A 16,344-nucleotide genomic window follows, 5' to 3' on the forward strand; every position below is an offset into this window, starting at 1 on the left:
CTAAATTTTGTAAAGCTGTTGTAGGAACCCAGGTGAAAATCAGTTATGCATGAGATAACCTGGCCCCAGCACGGTGATTTTGGACTAGAAATCCCTACAGTGCAGTTCCCAGGCAAGTTCTTAAAGCAAAAGTTGCACACATCACATGGAAAACTGTATACACATCCAGGACACTGAGAAGTTGTGGTGTCTATTTTTGGTAGCTATTGTGCCCGTATTTGTTCTTTTGTCCTATAGCATTAATAATACCTAAAACTTACTGAGTGCTTACTGGAATGGCCAATACTATTCCAAGTGTTTCATATGTATTAGCTTGCAAAATTCCAGCAACAACCCTATGAAATAGGACTTTAACTATTAATCATCAGGGAAGGACAGTGAAAGGCTTCAGAGAGGAGGTAATAAATTTAACTGGGCTGTGGAGGACTGGTGGCAATATACCACCTTCCACACCTCACTCATTGATTAAATGGCCACCAAAAAATATCCTCACTACTTTTTCATGCCTATAGTCTCCATCATTCACTTCCTAGAAATAATGGAGAACAATGTTTAGGTGAGTGCTGATGGCTATTCACACCACATGGAATGACTTTTAATATAGACTCCTGAGTTGTTATCAACGATTGAGAACTCTTGTCCTAATCTAAAGTGTGACTTCTTTCATGGAATTTCAAGAGACTGGCTGCTAACTCTACATGCAGGTAAAGCTACCTTTGCTCTGGGTTTTCTGGTGGACCTCAGCTATACTAAGAACCAAAAAATTGGAGGCTCAAACCATGAATATTGGAGTCTGGATCAACTGATCTCCATTTCTATGAAATTCACAGCCTGCTAAGGCTATTGTCTTTAACTGCCTAGGACCTCTCTTTTTCCCGGGTCTTCAAGCCCACCCTCCTGGTAACAGACCCTAACCTCAGGAGCTCTGCTATGAACTAGTTATGACCACTATCCCCCTGTCCTCAGTGGGGACAATAGCCATGGTGACTGGGATGGGCTTGTGACCCAAGGAAGAGCCAATCACAATCCCTGTCTGAAGTTTTCCTGGCAAAAAAGCCTAAAAGGTTGTGAATCTGGGGCTCCCCATGGCTACGTTCTCTACTCCATGGAGAAAGCTATCTGCAGTAAAGAGGGAAGTCAAACAGGAATGAGAGGGACAGAGACAGAGGGGAAAGTACGGAGAAAAATTGGATGCTATCCTTTGAGTACCTGAGGCTAACTCCTCTCCTACCCTGTCTATAGTTAGGCCACAGGGCCAATAAACTTCCCCTTTAGTATTTAAACTAGCTCAAGATAAGTTTCTGTTAACTTGCTACCAAAAAATTCTGACTCATTAAATACATCTCACCTCCCCACTTAATTTGGTGTCTATGGACACAAGTATGAAAATAACCTTAATTTATATTGATGTTCAATCATTCATTTACACATGCATTCATTCTATTATCTTTCTGTGTCCACCATGAGTCAGGAACTTGGTCAATGCACTGAGGGTACAGAGGTAAACAAGGCATTCACAGTCTTGGTCCTTGTGGAGCTTACTGTCCAAATAATCACACTAATAAATGTTTCAATTGCAATTCCAGTAAATGCTACAAAAGATAATAGGAATCAATTCTACTGAGGAGTAGGATTAGAGGCAGGGAAGTCTCCTCTGTAAGACTGGCTTTTGATATTTACTCTGAAATCTGAATGATGAGTGGGAATCATCCAGGCAATGACGGGTTAATGGGCTTCCCAGTAGAGGGAACTGTTTGTGTGAAGGCTCTGGGTCTTAAAAGGAATGAGATGGAAGGGGTAGGCAGGGACAAGACTGCTGTGGCCTGATAAGCCGTGTTAATGGTACTGAGCCACCACTGAAGGGTTTCAAGTAGGAGACTGATGCAATAGGGTTTACATTTTAAGAAGATGACTCTGGCTGCTGTCCGGTGAACAAAATAGAGAAGGTATTAGTAGGTGTGGCACCAAGAGTAACGAGGTGACTGCAGTCCCCCAGGCAGGAGATGAGAATGGCTTGGAGCAGGATGGTCAGTGAGGTGAATAGATTTGAGACTTACTTAGAAGACAGAATAGGAGTTATTGGTTAGGTACAGTGAGGGGAGAGGATGACTCCGGTTTCTGGCAGGAGCAACTCAGTAGTTTGTGATGCCATTGATTGATCTAGGGAATGCTAGAGAAGGGGGAGAGTTGGAAAGGGAGATTCTAAGTTCAGAATGGAAACGTTTCATTTTAAGATGTCTGTGATACATCAAATACATGTAAGTACCATATGCATTTCTTCACTTGAGACAGATTCAGTGGCAGGTTTTACTATACTCATCTTAAAAAACAAACTGCCATCAAGTCGATTCCAACTCATAGCAACTCTATAGGACAGAGTAGAACTGTCCCATAGGGTTTCCAAGCCTGTAAATCTTTACAGAAGTAAACTGCCACATCTTTCCTCCAAGGAGCGCGGCTGGTGGGTTCAAACAGCCGACCTTTCAGTTAGCTGCAGAACACTTTAGCCACTATGCCACCAGAGTTCCTTTATCCTCATTTTAAAGGTAAGGAAAATGAAGTTTGCCTAAAGCAATACAATGGTTTAATGGAATTGATAGGAGTAGAACCTAAATTTTCTACATCCTAATCCAAGTGCTTTTAATGAACAACGCCAAATCCTACTACATTTGACTGATTAAACAAACCAACCAAAAATAGGAGACTTTGGTATAGTAGAAGACTTTGGTATAAGAGGCACAATATCAATCCAGAGTTGTGTTCTATAAAGTCAATGTTACATTGTCAAACATTTAACGTCTGTTTGATAACTTAACATGACACATACCATCCATTCCTTACTGACAATCAGCCTTCCACTGAGAAAACAGAGTACAACTCTGCTGGGGTTTCAAGTTTCAGCTGTGCTTTGCATTTATATCAAACCATTATTGGTAAAAAATAAAATAAAATAGTGTCAAAATACACTCTTTCTCATTGCAAAAAGGAAACTATTCCTCAAATTGGTTGCTTTACCAACAGCACCTACCAGCTATATATCCAGATGAAAGAGACAAGTGAAATTTTGTTAAAAAAAAAAAAAAAAATCAATAGCCGTGTCCTTATGGAAGTCATTAATGCAAACTGTTTAGCAAGAGAGACTGATTTTTCATTCCTGCTCAGCATTCCATCAAAAAATAAAAATAAAAATGTTGCACTGAGTCTCTGGGCAAACCTGTGATTAAGAACCATATTCATCTTGCCTGTGAAAGTTTCCCTGGTCCACTGACTCAAAAGGAAGGGATATGTTTGGCTCTGCGGGGAAGCTAAAATTGGTTGTGCAGAGTAGGGCCAATCTGGGTTGGACAAGATATAGTGGGAGCCACCACAGATTCTTGGGCCGTGATACAAGATGACAGAAGTGATATTTGCAAAAAACTCATCTTCGCCCTAGAGTTAATCCACTAACTATCGGAACTGCATCTTGGGGACTGGGGCACTGGTTATCCATCTTCGTGACAACCCTTCCCACCCTAGCCCCCAGTTCAGTAGCTTGTGTACAGGAAGGGCTTGATAGAAGCATGTGGAATGTGGGCAGGAAGAACTAGGGGCCTGAAAGGGTTTTATGGAAGGCGTTGATTTCTTTGCCCTGATCTACCATTATAAAACATGGTGGGATTTTTCTAGCTCCATAAAAACAGACTTTTATGGATTTCTGACTTTATGCATGGGAAGTGGCCTTGGTTTCATTTCTAAATGGAACTTGTCAACCAAACACTCCAGCTGGCACTTACAGGGAGGAAACGGGTTTGAACTTCTGAGTTGGTCTCAGATAATGAGGCTGGGGTTTCCCGCCACTCAGAAACTGTGGGATGCTTTCCAAGACTTTCTGTGCTTTCTGTCTTGGTTCTGTTACCACAGGTATTGCCACCCCTGAGACTGAGCTGGCATTTGAGCCTGCAGCACTTTGGAGGGAGTCAGTGGGCTGTTCTCTGGCCCTCCCTGGAGAAGTCCCATCATGCTGACCCGGAGCACCATGAAAGGAGCTAGTGGACTAGGGGTCAGGTGATCGGGGGGCCAGGCCTAGCTCTGCCACTACATCAGCATCACTGGGCAAGATGTTTCACCTCTCCGTGCCTCCGTTTCCTCATCTGGAAGGAGTGGAGACTGGCCTAGACACTCTCCAAGGTTCATTCCAGAAGTCTAGTCGTTCAGATCATTTACTAGTGAAAAGAAAATGCAATTTTTCCATGGAGTTTTTAACGGGGATTCTATATCAAATGATAGAGAAAAGTAAGGGAAAGCTGCCTCTCTGGGAATTAAAGTGCACGCTCCAGATGGGTTGGGGAGAGAGCGAGGCGGTTTGCAGGAGCTCCAGAGCTCATGCTGGCCATTCTTGTGTGCACTTAACGCAAGCGTGAAAGTATGCGAGCTCAGGTATTGAAGAGGCAGCTGGTAATGATTCACCATGGAGCTGTCATGATGAGAGAGCGCCATGTCTGTGCTTCCCTCTGGGCCCTCCCAAGGTCGAGTTAAGAATTCTCCAGGTAGGAAATTCTTTGGAGATTCCCTGCTGAAGTTTTGTGGAAAGTTTACCCTGAGGAAGCCACGTTCCAGGAAATAGGGTCCTGCTAACTATTTCTGAAGGGAAGAAATTGTCCTGTCCTGTCCATGACATCTCCGCTGCCTCCCTCCCGCCCCCCCACCCCATCCCACTCCCACCTCCACGTGGGTGCTCCTCCCACAATACGAGTTCCTAAAGGAGCGAGGCTCTGTTTGTTTAAAAAAAAAAACCCGTGCTCTTGGCCATTAATCACGCCGGTAAGAGCGTTTATTAATGCCCTGTCAATTGCTCAGAGTGAAGGCAGCCTGTCAACTGTCCCCCTCCCCATAGCTGTGTGCAAACACTGGAGATTAAGCGCCAGATTTAACATCCTCATGAATATTTAAGAGGCTGTTTTTGAAAGTTTCCTGTCCTTTTACACTAATAGCCCCATTAAAACCTGTTTACAAGCCAGTCAAGAGAGTAACTGCATGCACTTAAAACAGGAGAGTGCTCCCCCAAGAGGGGCGCTCGGACCCCGCGCGGATCAATACTCGGCTTCAAGCAAGACTGTCTGCCCACCCCCAGTGGAGCCCGGCGGAGAGAGACAGACACACGTCAAGGAGCTGGAAAGGACCCAACTTGTTAATTAGGCTGGCGGGGGGTGGGGGGAGGGCTCTGGGGGAGCAAGCCCTGCTACTGGGCTCCCCGCTGCCCTGTGTGGGTGACCCCAGCTTCAGAGACTCGGTGGAAGGTGCCCAGATGTTGTCAACAGCAGGCAGCCCCGTGCCAGTGCAAGAAAGGGCGGTTGTCTTCCTGCATACTCACCCCCCAGCTCCTGCGCTCCTTATACCACCCCCAGCCCAGGACTCTGCTTCTGGAAACTGTTACTCAAGTGAATCTCCTCCAAACAGAATTTCAAATTCTCATGGAATCCAGACTTTCTGGAGCCATTAAGGCTGGATGAACCCCCAAAACTATTGTCCTGAGTGGGGGTGGATTATCTAATAGGCAAGGTAAGCACAGTGCTTACCTTGCTTACCAGGTCATCTGTAGTGAACAATTTCACATGAGAAGTTGTTCACCACAGATTAGTAAGTAAGCACAAGTAAGTTCATGCTTACTTTGCTTACTGGATCATCTGCCCCTGTCAGGGATCCTAGATCTAAAAAGAGGCTTTGATTCTGTAGGAAGGTGCTGTGGGGTTGGGAAAGGGACAGATGCCAGCCATACCTAGAAGCAGAATCTTTGACGTGGTGAAAAAATGTGAAATTGTTCACTACAGATAATCTGGTAAACAAAGTACCATGCTTACCTTGCCTATTGGATAATTAATCTGCCCCTGGCCCTGAGGTAATCTTTAAATCTTAAACCAAAAATATACCCTGAAATCTTCTTTAAACCAAATAATAGTTTAGCTAAATTAGGAGAAAAAAAAAATGTTAGCATTGAGCATTGTACTCTTTTAAAGAACTATCTATTCTATATGGATTCAAGTTGACATCACCAACTTGAAAGTTCAAATATCAAGCTTAGGAGGCAGTGAGTTTATGTTAATGGAAGAGGAACAACTCAGAAAAGGAGAGTGTGAATACTTGCACAACTTGAAGAATGTAACCAATGTCACTGAATTGTTCATGTAGAAATTGTTGAATCGGTGTATGTTTTGCTGTGTATATTTTCAACAATAAAAAAAAAAAAAAAGAATCTCCTCCAAGGAGTTAATAAAGGCTTCAGGAAAGGAAGTTTAATGAGGGAGGAGGTACTTGTGAATTCCCAGAAGCTTTAAAGAGCCAAAGGAATGAGAGATGGGCTTGTGAGAGAGATACTGGGAATGGGGTGGTCCCTTTCCTGCAATGAGGAGGCTGCTGCCTCCATCAGCAGCGGAGACTGCCTTTCTCACAGTTAGAGAAGACAGCAGAGTGCGGGAAACCACATTCTCTTTGAAAGCAGGGGGACAATTACCTAATGTCTCCTTCTCAGCTGTACACCAAGGAATGGACAGACTCATGAAACGGGGTAGGGAAGTTGCTGGTGGTTCCGTGGCATAGCTGAAAGCCAATTCAGGTCAACATGCCCAGTCTTCTTCCCTTCCCATCCCCAGAAAGTAGTACTCCCAGGACGGGTAGGGGTGTGGAGGGACCTCCCATTTTCCCACACTTGATCTATTTCCCCATCCATTACCTGGGTCTATGCTGAAAGAGTCCAAGTATCCCCTTTAAGGAGTCCTGAGTGGCACAAGCAGTTAAGCACTCGACTGCTAACCAAAAGGTTGGTGGTTTGAACTAACCCAGAGGTGTCTTGGAAGAAAGGCCTGGTGATTTGCTTCTGAAAGGTCACAACCTTGAATACCCTACGGAGCACAGTTCTACTCTGACACACATGGGGTCACTATGAGATGGAGTCAACTTGATGGCAACTGGTTTGGTTTTGGTTTTTTATCTACTTTAGAGCAAGTAGTCATGCCCGAAATTTTACCATTTGAATTCTTACTGTTCTTTGCAAAGTTCACCATATGTAATTCCTCATGTTCCAGCAGGATTGTGGGATCCCTGAAAATACAGGGCAGGCTTGCTCTACTTGTTATCTGACATACTGGCTGGCCCCAAACCAAAAAACCAAACCCACTGCCATCGAGTTAATTCTTACTCATAGCAACCGTATAGGACAGAGTAGAACTGCCCCATAGTTTCCAGGGAGTGGCTGGTGGATTTGAACTGCCGATCTTTTGGTTAGCAGCCGTAGCTCTTAACCACTGTGCCACCAGGGTTCCACTGCCTGGCCCAGAGATGTATTTTCCTTTTTTTATATAAGGAGATACAGCATATACTTATACATAATAATAAGGTAATCATAGCAATATTCAGTGATCTAGAACACAGTGATCTGGTAACTCTTCCTCTCTAGAGATTCTAAAAGTACAAAAAGTTAAGTAAAAAGGCTTCTGAGCAGCCAAAACAAATATTGCAAGATGCATGCACTAAAACTTAATCATTTTACTCATCAGGCCCTTATTCCAGCAGGTTACTGACATTTTTAATATACGTATAATAAGTTTGTCTCTCTTATCTCTAATCAATTAGAAAGAAGAGGGAGAAGCTAGAGACAGACACACTGACAAAAGAAGTCAAACCCAGCTATAAATCCATCCACCTACAGTCACCTGGTCTTCAACAAGGGCCCAAAGTCCATCAAATGGGAAAAGACAGTCTTTTTAACAAATGACGCTGGCAAAACTGGATGTCCATCTGCAAAAAAATGAAACAGGACCCATACCTCACACCATATACAAAAACTAATTCAAAAAGGATCAAATACCTAAATATAAAGCCAAAAACTATAAAGTTCATAGAAGAAAAAATAGGACCAATGCTAGAGGCCCTAATACACTGCATTAGCAGGATACAAACCATAACCAACAACACACAAACTCCAGAAGATAGGCTAGATACCTGGGATCTTCTAAAAATTAAACACTTGTACTCATCAAAAGGCTTCACCAAAAGAGTAAAAAGAGAACCTACAGACTGGGGGAAAAAAATCGGCCATTACAAATTAGACAAAGGTCTAATCTCTAAAATCTACAAGAAAATCCAACAGCTCTACAACAAAAAGACAAATAATCCAACTAAAAAATGGGCAAAGGAAATGAACAGACACTTCACCAAAGAGGACATTCAAATGGCCAACAGACACATGAGGAAATGCTCGCGATTACTAGCCATTAGAGAAAAGCAAATCAAAACCACAGTGAGATACCATCTCACCCTGACATTACTGGTATGAACAAAAAAAATTGGAAATAACAAATGTTGGAGAGGCTTCGGGGAGATCGGAACTCTTATGCACTGCTGCTGGGAATGCAAAATGATACAACAATTTTGGAAAATGATATGGTGCTTCCTTAGAAGGCTAGAAATACAAATACCATGTGATCCAGCAATCCCACTCCTAGGAAAATATCCTAGAGAAATAAGAGTTATCACACAAATAGACATATGCACACCCATGTTCATTGCAGCATTGTTCACAACAGCAAAAAGATGTAAACAACCTAGATGCCCATCAACAGATGAATGGATAAATAAACTCTGGTAAATACACACAATGGACTATTATGCAATGATAAAAAACAATGATGAGTCTGCAAAGCGTCTCATAACATGGATGAATCTGGAAGGCATTATGCTGAGTGAAATAAGTCAGTCACAAAAGGATGAATATTGTATGAGGCCACTACAATAAAAACTCATGAAAAGTTTTACACACAAAAAGAAACAATCTTTGATGGTTACGAGGGAGAGGAGGGGTGGGGGAGGACACTAAATAGACAATATGTAAGTGGTAACTTGGGTTAAGGGTAAGACAGTACACAATACTGGGAAAGCCAGCACAACTTGTGCAAGACAAGGTCATGGAAGCTCCATAGACACATCCAAACTCCCTGAGGGACCGAATTGCTGGGCTGAGGGCTATGGGGACCATGGTCTCGGTGAACATATAGCTCAACTGGCATAATATAGTTTATAAAGAAAACGTTCTACATTCTACCTTGGTGAGTAGCATCTGGGGTCTTTAAAGCCTGTGAGTGGCCATCTGAGATACTCCACTGGTCTCATCCCTTCGGGAGCAAGGGAGAATGAAGAAAACAAGATACAAGGGAAAAATTAGTCCAAAGGACTAATGGACCACAACTACCACAGCCTCCACCAGACTGAGTCCAGTACAACTAGATGGCGCCTGGCTACCACCACTGACTACTCTGACAGGGATCACAATAGAGGGTCCCGGACAGAGCTGGAGAAAAATGTAGAACAAAATTCTAACACAAAAAAAGACCAGACTTACTGGCTTGACAGAGACTGGAGAAACCCCAAGAGTATGGCCTCTGGTCACCCTTTTAGCTCAGTAATGAAGTCACTCCTGAGGTTCACCCTTCAGCCAAAGATTAGACAGGCCCATAAAAGAAAGCAAGACTAAAGGGGCACAACAGCCCAGGGACAAGGACTAGAAGGCAGGAGGGGACGGGAAAGCTGGTAGTAGGGAACCCAAGTTCTAGAAGGGAAGTGTTGACATGGCATGGGGTTGTTAACCAATAGCATAAAACAGTATGTGCACTAACTGTTTAATGAGAAACTAGTTTGTTCTGTAAACCTTCATCTAAAGTACAATAAAAAATATATATGTGAGTATCCTCAAAAATAAAAAAAATGTAGGAAGTCATAGCTTCTGAACAATGAGTGAGAAAAAAATATCTCTAAAAAGAAAGTACAAGAGCTCAAGACTGGAATCATTTAGTGCAGGAGCAAATAGCTTTCCACACCTCATGCCCTGAGTTGTCAATAAAAAGGTAAGAAATTATAACACCTTGTGTATAATGAAGTGGGAAAGGATGTGTAGTAGTCTCCTAGGACTGCTGTAACATTATTACCACAAACTTTGTGGCTTAGAACAACAAAAATTATTGCCTCAGTTTCCAGAGGCTAGAAGACTGAAATCCAGGTGTCGGCAGGGCCATGTTCCATAGGGAGCCTGTGGGGGAGCATTCTTCCTGGTGTCTTCTAGCTTCTGGTAGTTGCTGACAATTCTTGTCGTTCCTTGGCTTGTAGACACATCACTCCAATCTCCATCTTCACGTGGCCTTCTCCATGTGAGTCTGTGTCTCTGTGTCCAAATTTCCCTCTTCTTATAAAAACACCAGTCATTGGATTTAGGGCCACGCTAATCCAGTATGACTTTATCTTAATTTGATGACATCTGCAATGACCCTAATCCCAATTAGGTCATGTTCACACATTCTGAGTAAACATGAATTTTGGGAGGACACTATTAAACCCAATACAGGGTGTGATACACTTCTTTTAAATGTCTATCTATAAAACCCAGAAACCAAAACCTGCTGCTGTCAAGTTGATTCCAACTCATAAAGACCTTATAGGACAGAGTAGAGCTGCCCCATAGGATTTCCTAGGAGTGGCTGGTGGATTCAAACTGCTGACCTTTTGGTTCGAAGCCAAGCTCTTTAACAACTGCGCCACCAGGGCTCCTGTCTATCTGTAAGAGTTAAAATGTTTACAATTTGAGGGCTTAATGAGCTAATCCTTCAGCTATCCAGAAAATTTACCCCTAGAGTAATTCATTTATCCACTGCGTTTTTTTTCACTATATTCATATTTCATGTTTCCATCAAAGAGTATTCAAAAGAATCAAGATGAATTTATAAACTAGGGAGACGGGTTGCCACACTGAGAAGATGATTTTTTTGTTTTATAGCCAATGGTGGGCTGGGACTGGTTCACACTGGCTCAGGAGAACTGATGGTTAAATTTTCAGGAATTTTGGAAGCCAGTTGTTAAACATGGCCATTATTAAAAATTAAAGTATGTAAACTTACAATTAAGTAAGTTAAACTAAAAAGAAAGGTAAGAAATACTCATAACTCATCACTTCTTAATCATTTTACTACATTGTACTATTACCTGAGCTCTTGAGGTTATTTATGTGTACTGTATCTGGACAGAATCCCTGGGTGGTGCAAACGGGTAATGTGTTCAGCTGCTAATTGAAAGTTTTGCAATTAGAGTCTGCCCAGAGGCACCTTGGAAGAAAGGCCTGGTGATCTACTTCCAAAAATTGCCATTGAAAATCCTATGCAGTACAGTTCTACTGTGACACACATGGGGTGGTCATGGGTCAGAATCGACTCAACGGCAACTAGTTGGTATCTTTATGGTGGAAATGCCTCGTAATGCCATGCTGCTGCTCATCGGCCTCAACTCCACATTCAGTGATTTCACGTTAGAAGCTTGAAATTGGCCATGGTGGAAGTGGAGTTGATTCATTTGCACCATAGAAACTGTCAAAGGTTACAAATTCCCACCCTCCAGAGAGGCGGTTGCTAAATATTTGCCAATACACCATACTTACAGCATTCCTCAAGGTGGTTGAGACTTAAAGTACGGATTCTTAGGAAGTGGAGATGTGTGCAAGGAAGTGAAAAGAGCAATGGACTGGTTTTCAAAGAGCTGGGTGCCTGTGCTGGCTCTGCCTCTAGCTGTGTGACCTCAGGTAAGTGGCTTCCTCTCTCTGGACCTCCTTTTCCTCATCTATAAAATGGGAGGATTGGGCAGATGACCTCTAAGCCCTCTTATAGTTATGACACTATCTGAGTCTATGACTCTTCTTATTTTCAAGTCCAACAGGCATGGAGGCACAACATTCTGGCAGCTGGCAGGTGGGTGGGAAGGAGTTCAGATATATAGTACTTCCTCCTCTTTTCCAAATACTTCCCAGAAGCGTGAAATAGCAACTGTGGTAAAGCAGCCAAAAGACTCACAACAGATTGAATCAGAGCACAGAACAGGAGGCTCCCGTTCACTTTCACTCTTTCTTCTGCATGCAACTTGCCCTTAGCACCAGCAAAGCCATTTCTGAAATTCAAGGAATTCCCTAAATAACAAAAGGCTCAAGACATCTTTTCATTAGTGTTCAATATTATGATCTAGAGATTCACAGAGAGAGGCCCTGGGAAATGAAAATGGTCTGGAGTGAAAAGACTTGATTTGGGTTCTTGACGTCCCAATTCACTTTTACTGCTTGTGTGAGCTTGCACACATTACTTAACATCCTTCAGACTCATTTTTTCAGATTAATGTGAATAATTCCTGGTACAGACCAGCCTTTCTGGAGAGCCATTTTGGTGTCACTAATTCAAATTAAGCGTCTATCTTATGATCCAGCAACCGTGCTCTTGAGTCTATATCTGTAAGAATGGTGTGGGGGCAGTATCTGACCTCCTCTAACGTCACAAGGGGGAAGGAGAGTCCAGATCAATAGCCCAGAGCTGATTCCTATGAGGCAGAGGTCAGACGTGCCCCATCTGTCTGCCATCTTCACCAATTCTGACACTAACTGTCCTCCCGTGGCACTCTCTACTTCTCTGCTGGGTTTGATAATTCATTGCAGTGGCCACATAGAACTCACAGACCATACTCACAGCTATGGAGTTTATTAGGGAAGTAACAGGTTACAACTCAGGTTCAGGAGCATTTGGGATATAGTTCTTCCATCAGGACAGCCTCTTCTCAGCCATGCCTGCAGGCATGCCTCTCTCTGGCCCCTTGGCCTCTGCCCTGCTAGGGCAAGTGTTACAAAGCTATTTTAGCTCTGCCGATAAGTGCCCAGAGACACCCCACTCCTCCAGTAAGCCTCGGCCTGAAGGTGCTCAGCTCTAGCTCCATGGGTGGGCAAACCTAGCTCCACCAAGTGCCCGGATGCACCCTACTCCTACAGCAAGACTTCTGCCCGAAGGCACTCAGCTTTCTTGTTCAGTGGGCTGGGAAGCCCACCATGCCATCTCCTGCCAGTCTCTCCTGCCACCATTTCTTTGCCACCACTTCTCACCGTCTTCAGTGTTATAGCTCTCTCTCTTTTAGTCTCCTTGTTCCAGGAGCTTCTCAGCGCAGGGATCCTGGGACCAAAGGATGCACTCCACTCTTGGCTCTTCCTCCTTGGTAGTGGTGAGAGCCTCTCCTCCCACTCCTAGGATGGCTCATTTTAAGCCTAGTGGGATGGAAAAACTGACCAATTCCTTTGGTGGTCCACAATTACCTTATTTGCACAGTTCCACTCAAGCACTTGGGTGGGAGTTACCAGATCCATCAGTCTGCAATATCCCAGAAAAAGTCCCACCCAGACATCAAGGGTGGTGTGTGAAAATGTTTGTGTGCAGAACTAAAACATGACAAATGCACACTGTGGAATATTAAGCAGCATTTTGAGGCAACAGGGCAGATAAACATAGTAACATGGATCAATCTTAAAAACAGCACAGAGAGAAAAAAGTATAAGCCAGAATGAGATCCACATAGTGTTACCATTTACAAAAATGAAAATTGCATGCACAGTAAACAAAAATATACAGTAAAACCTGCAAAAGCCAGAACCTGTGAAAGTTAGAAACCTGTCAGAGAGGGAAAACTAAAATATTTTCCACTAATAGACAGTGATAGAAAAATGGTAAGACTGCACTCTGTCAAAGGTGGAATACTTGTAAGACCTGGAAAAACAAAGTAGTCCTGTCGAGTTCCAGCTCTCACAGGTTTCACTGTATATTTTACAAGTGCACATACAAATAACAAGATAAGCATCAAATACATTTAGAATGACTGCCTATGTGGAGGAAGTGAGTGGGAGACAGTGATAAAAGAGAATGGATTGATTAATTAATTATTAAAACAAGAGAGAGGCCAAGTACAAACAAGAGACGCTGGTGGAATATGATTAACTCAGCCCTCTAAACCTAAGTCCAATAAAAAAATAATAAAAATAAAAATCATAATAGTACCATACCTGACCCACACAGTTATTGTGAGGCTCAAATGAGATAATGTATAGGAAAATTATTTGTGAATCATGAAATGTTATTCAGATATGTTATTATTATTGTTGTCTTTACAACGCAGCTGGGGAATGGTCAAGGGGGACTGAAGGAAATATTTAAGAAATATGGCAAGGTATCTTGTTGTTCTGTCTTGGTAAGTTTAACTGATAAGGATAAAAGTCCCTTAATTAAATACACCACTGTAAATTATAAAATTTCAAAGGAAAATTATGGTCATTCTTGATTCTTCTTCTAACTGAGAAGACTACCAAATTTGTGGTAGATGCCGTCAGTCGCCTAGCCACAGCCATTCTTCTTGATCTGTAGAGTGTGCAATACCCCACTGTTGTTCAGACAGTAGCATGTCTCTATCTTAGAGGATCAACTATGACTGGTCCCAGATGAGCATGGTAATCCCATTTCTAATAGCCGATGATTGGCTTAGGTGGGAGCAAGTGATTCAGTTCTAGTGAAAGAGATGTAAGAGGAAGTTTGCTTGGAGGAGGCTCCTGGAAGAATGTTTTTCCTGTTAAAAAAGAGAAATAAGGGTTAGGGCTTCCATATCCTCGCACCTTAAACATGATTTTGTAAGGATTTGCTGTTTGGAGCTGAGGCAGCCACTTGTGGCCATGAGGCAATAAGCCTAAGAACCAAGATCTAACAAGCTGGGGTTAGTAGAGTGGTATATAGAAAAAGCTTGGCTCCTAGATGGCACCACTGAGCCACCGCACCAAATCTAAAATTGCCCAGACTTCCGGTTATGTTAGTTAATTAAATGTCTTTATTACTTTAACCACTGTTAGTCAAATGTTACTTGCAGCCAAACACATCCTAGCTGATCTAATAATTAACTGGGCAGGTCCTTGGAAGGAGATCTCCATTTACTATGAATGTTTTCTAGGAAACATTATACTCTTCCAAGCTTGTGATTTTCCCATATGTTATATTTGGCAGACTCTACTGGAGCAAAGAACCATGGCTGAAAGCAGAGAGGACATGGCTGTGTTTTGAGTCAGACAAGGAGAAATAGTCCCACAGGTGAAATAATTCCAGACCTCTGTTTGAGATGTCAAGGACACTTAAAAGTTACCACACACCTACTGCTACCTCTGAAGCCAAAGGTGATGAGAGGTCTGGAAACTGTACCTGATAAGGAATTGTCAAAGAAAAATGTGTGGGCTGGAGAGAAAACTCAAGGCTACTTGAGAGTTGCCTTAAAACTCTAGAAGGGCTGAGTACGAAAGAGGGCTTAGATTTGTTCTGTGCTGTCCCACTGGACCTATGGGGAAAAGATAACAGAGATTGGTTTTAGCTTGATACCTCCAAATAGAATTGCCCAAGCCCAGGATAGCCTATGCTATAACGCTCTGAGCTTCTGGCCCTGGATGTGTCCAAACTCCAAATCACAGCATTCCTTCATTAAATAGCAAGTCTCTAAGGTCCCATTCAAGCACAGCCAAGCCAAGGCAAGCCAGTTGCCATTGAGTTGATTCTGATCCATAGCAACCCTACAGGACAGAGTAGAACTGCCCCATAGGATTTCCAAGGAGCGGCTGGTGGATTCGAACTGCCAACCTTTTGGTTAGCAGCCAAGCTCTTAACCACAGTGCCACCAGGACTCCATACAAGTACAAAATTCTAAAATTATGTAATCCCTTTGAAAAAAAGTAGATTTCCTTTACAGTCATACTTTAGAGGATATTGGTAAGGATGGAGGCCTGTGAGGGAGACAACCACACAGAATGGGGAATCCAAGGTCATCAGAGATTCTTTTCCAACTCCACATTTTTGGAGAACAAGAGGATATGGTCATGCTCTTTCCCCTGGCCTCGGATCAGGCAGTGGAGGGGTTCTAGAGCTCAGCCATGGCCAAGATTAAGGCTTGGGACCTTCCTGGCAAGAAGAAGGCGGAGCTGCTGAAACAGCTGGATGATCTAAAGGTGGAACTGTCCCAGCTGCGTGTCGCCAAAGTGACAGGTGGTGTGGCGTCCAAGCTCTCCAAAATCCTAGTTGTCCACAGATCCATTGCCTGAGTTCTCACCATCATCAGTCAGATGCAGGGGAACCTCAGGAAGTTCTACAAGGGCAAGAAGCACAAGCCCCTGGATCTGTGGCCCAAGAAAATGTGTGCTATAAGCTGCAGGCTCAACAAGCACAACAAGAACCTGAAGACCAAGAAACAGCAGCCAAAGGAGCAGCTGTACCCATTGCGGAAATATGCACTCCAGGCCTGAGCATCTCATGTCAATAAAACACAAACAGGCTTAAAAAAAAAAAGAGGATGTGGTCGTTAGATACTTCCTAGGACTCAGTTGCAGGAGATCTTTTCTGTATGATCCTGGGTGCAAGGATTCTCCCCTCCTCTCCACTCCAAAAGAAAAGTTAAGCACATTCTCAGTGGCACCAAGGAGGAGGAAGGAGAATCTCTGCCCCATAGCTG

General features: G+C 43.2%; 1 pseudogene; it reads left to right on the plus strand.

Moving 5' to 3' along the window:
- The first annotated feature begins 15,769 nt into the window (after positions 1–15,769).
- Positions 15,770–16,138, plus strand: LOC101354348 (60S ribosomal protein L35 pseudogene; annotated as a pseudogene).
- Positions 16,139–16,344: the final 206 nt, after the last annotated feature.

The sequence above is a fragment of the Trichechus manatus genome, unplaced genomic scaffold (assembly GCF_000243295.1).
Source record: "Trichechus manatus latirostris isolate Lorelei unplaced genomic scaffold, TriManLat1.0 scaffold00078, whole genome shotgun sequence".
NCBI classification, from domain to species: domain Eukaryota; kingdom Metazoa; phylum Chordata; class Mammalia; order Sirenia; family Trichechidae; genus Trichechus; species Trichechus manatus.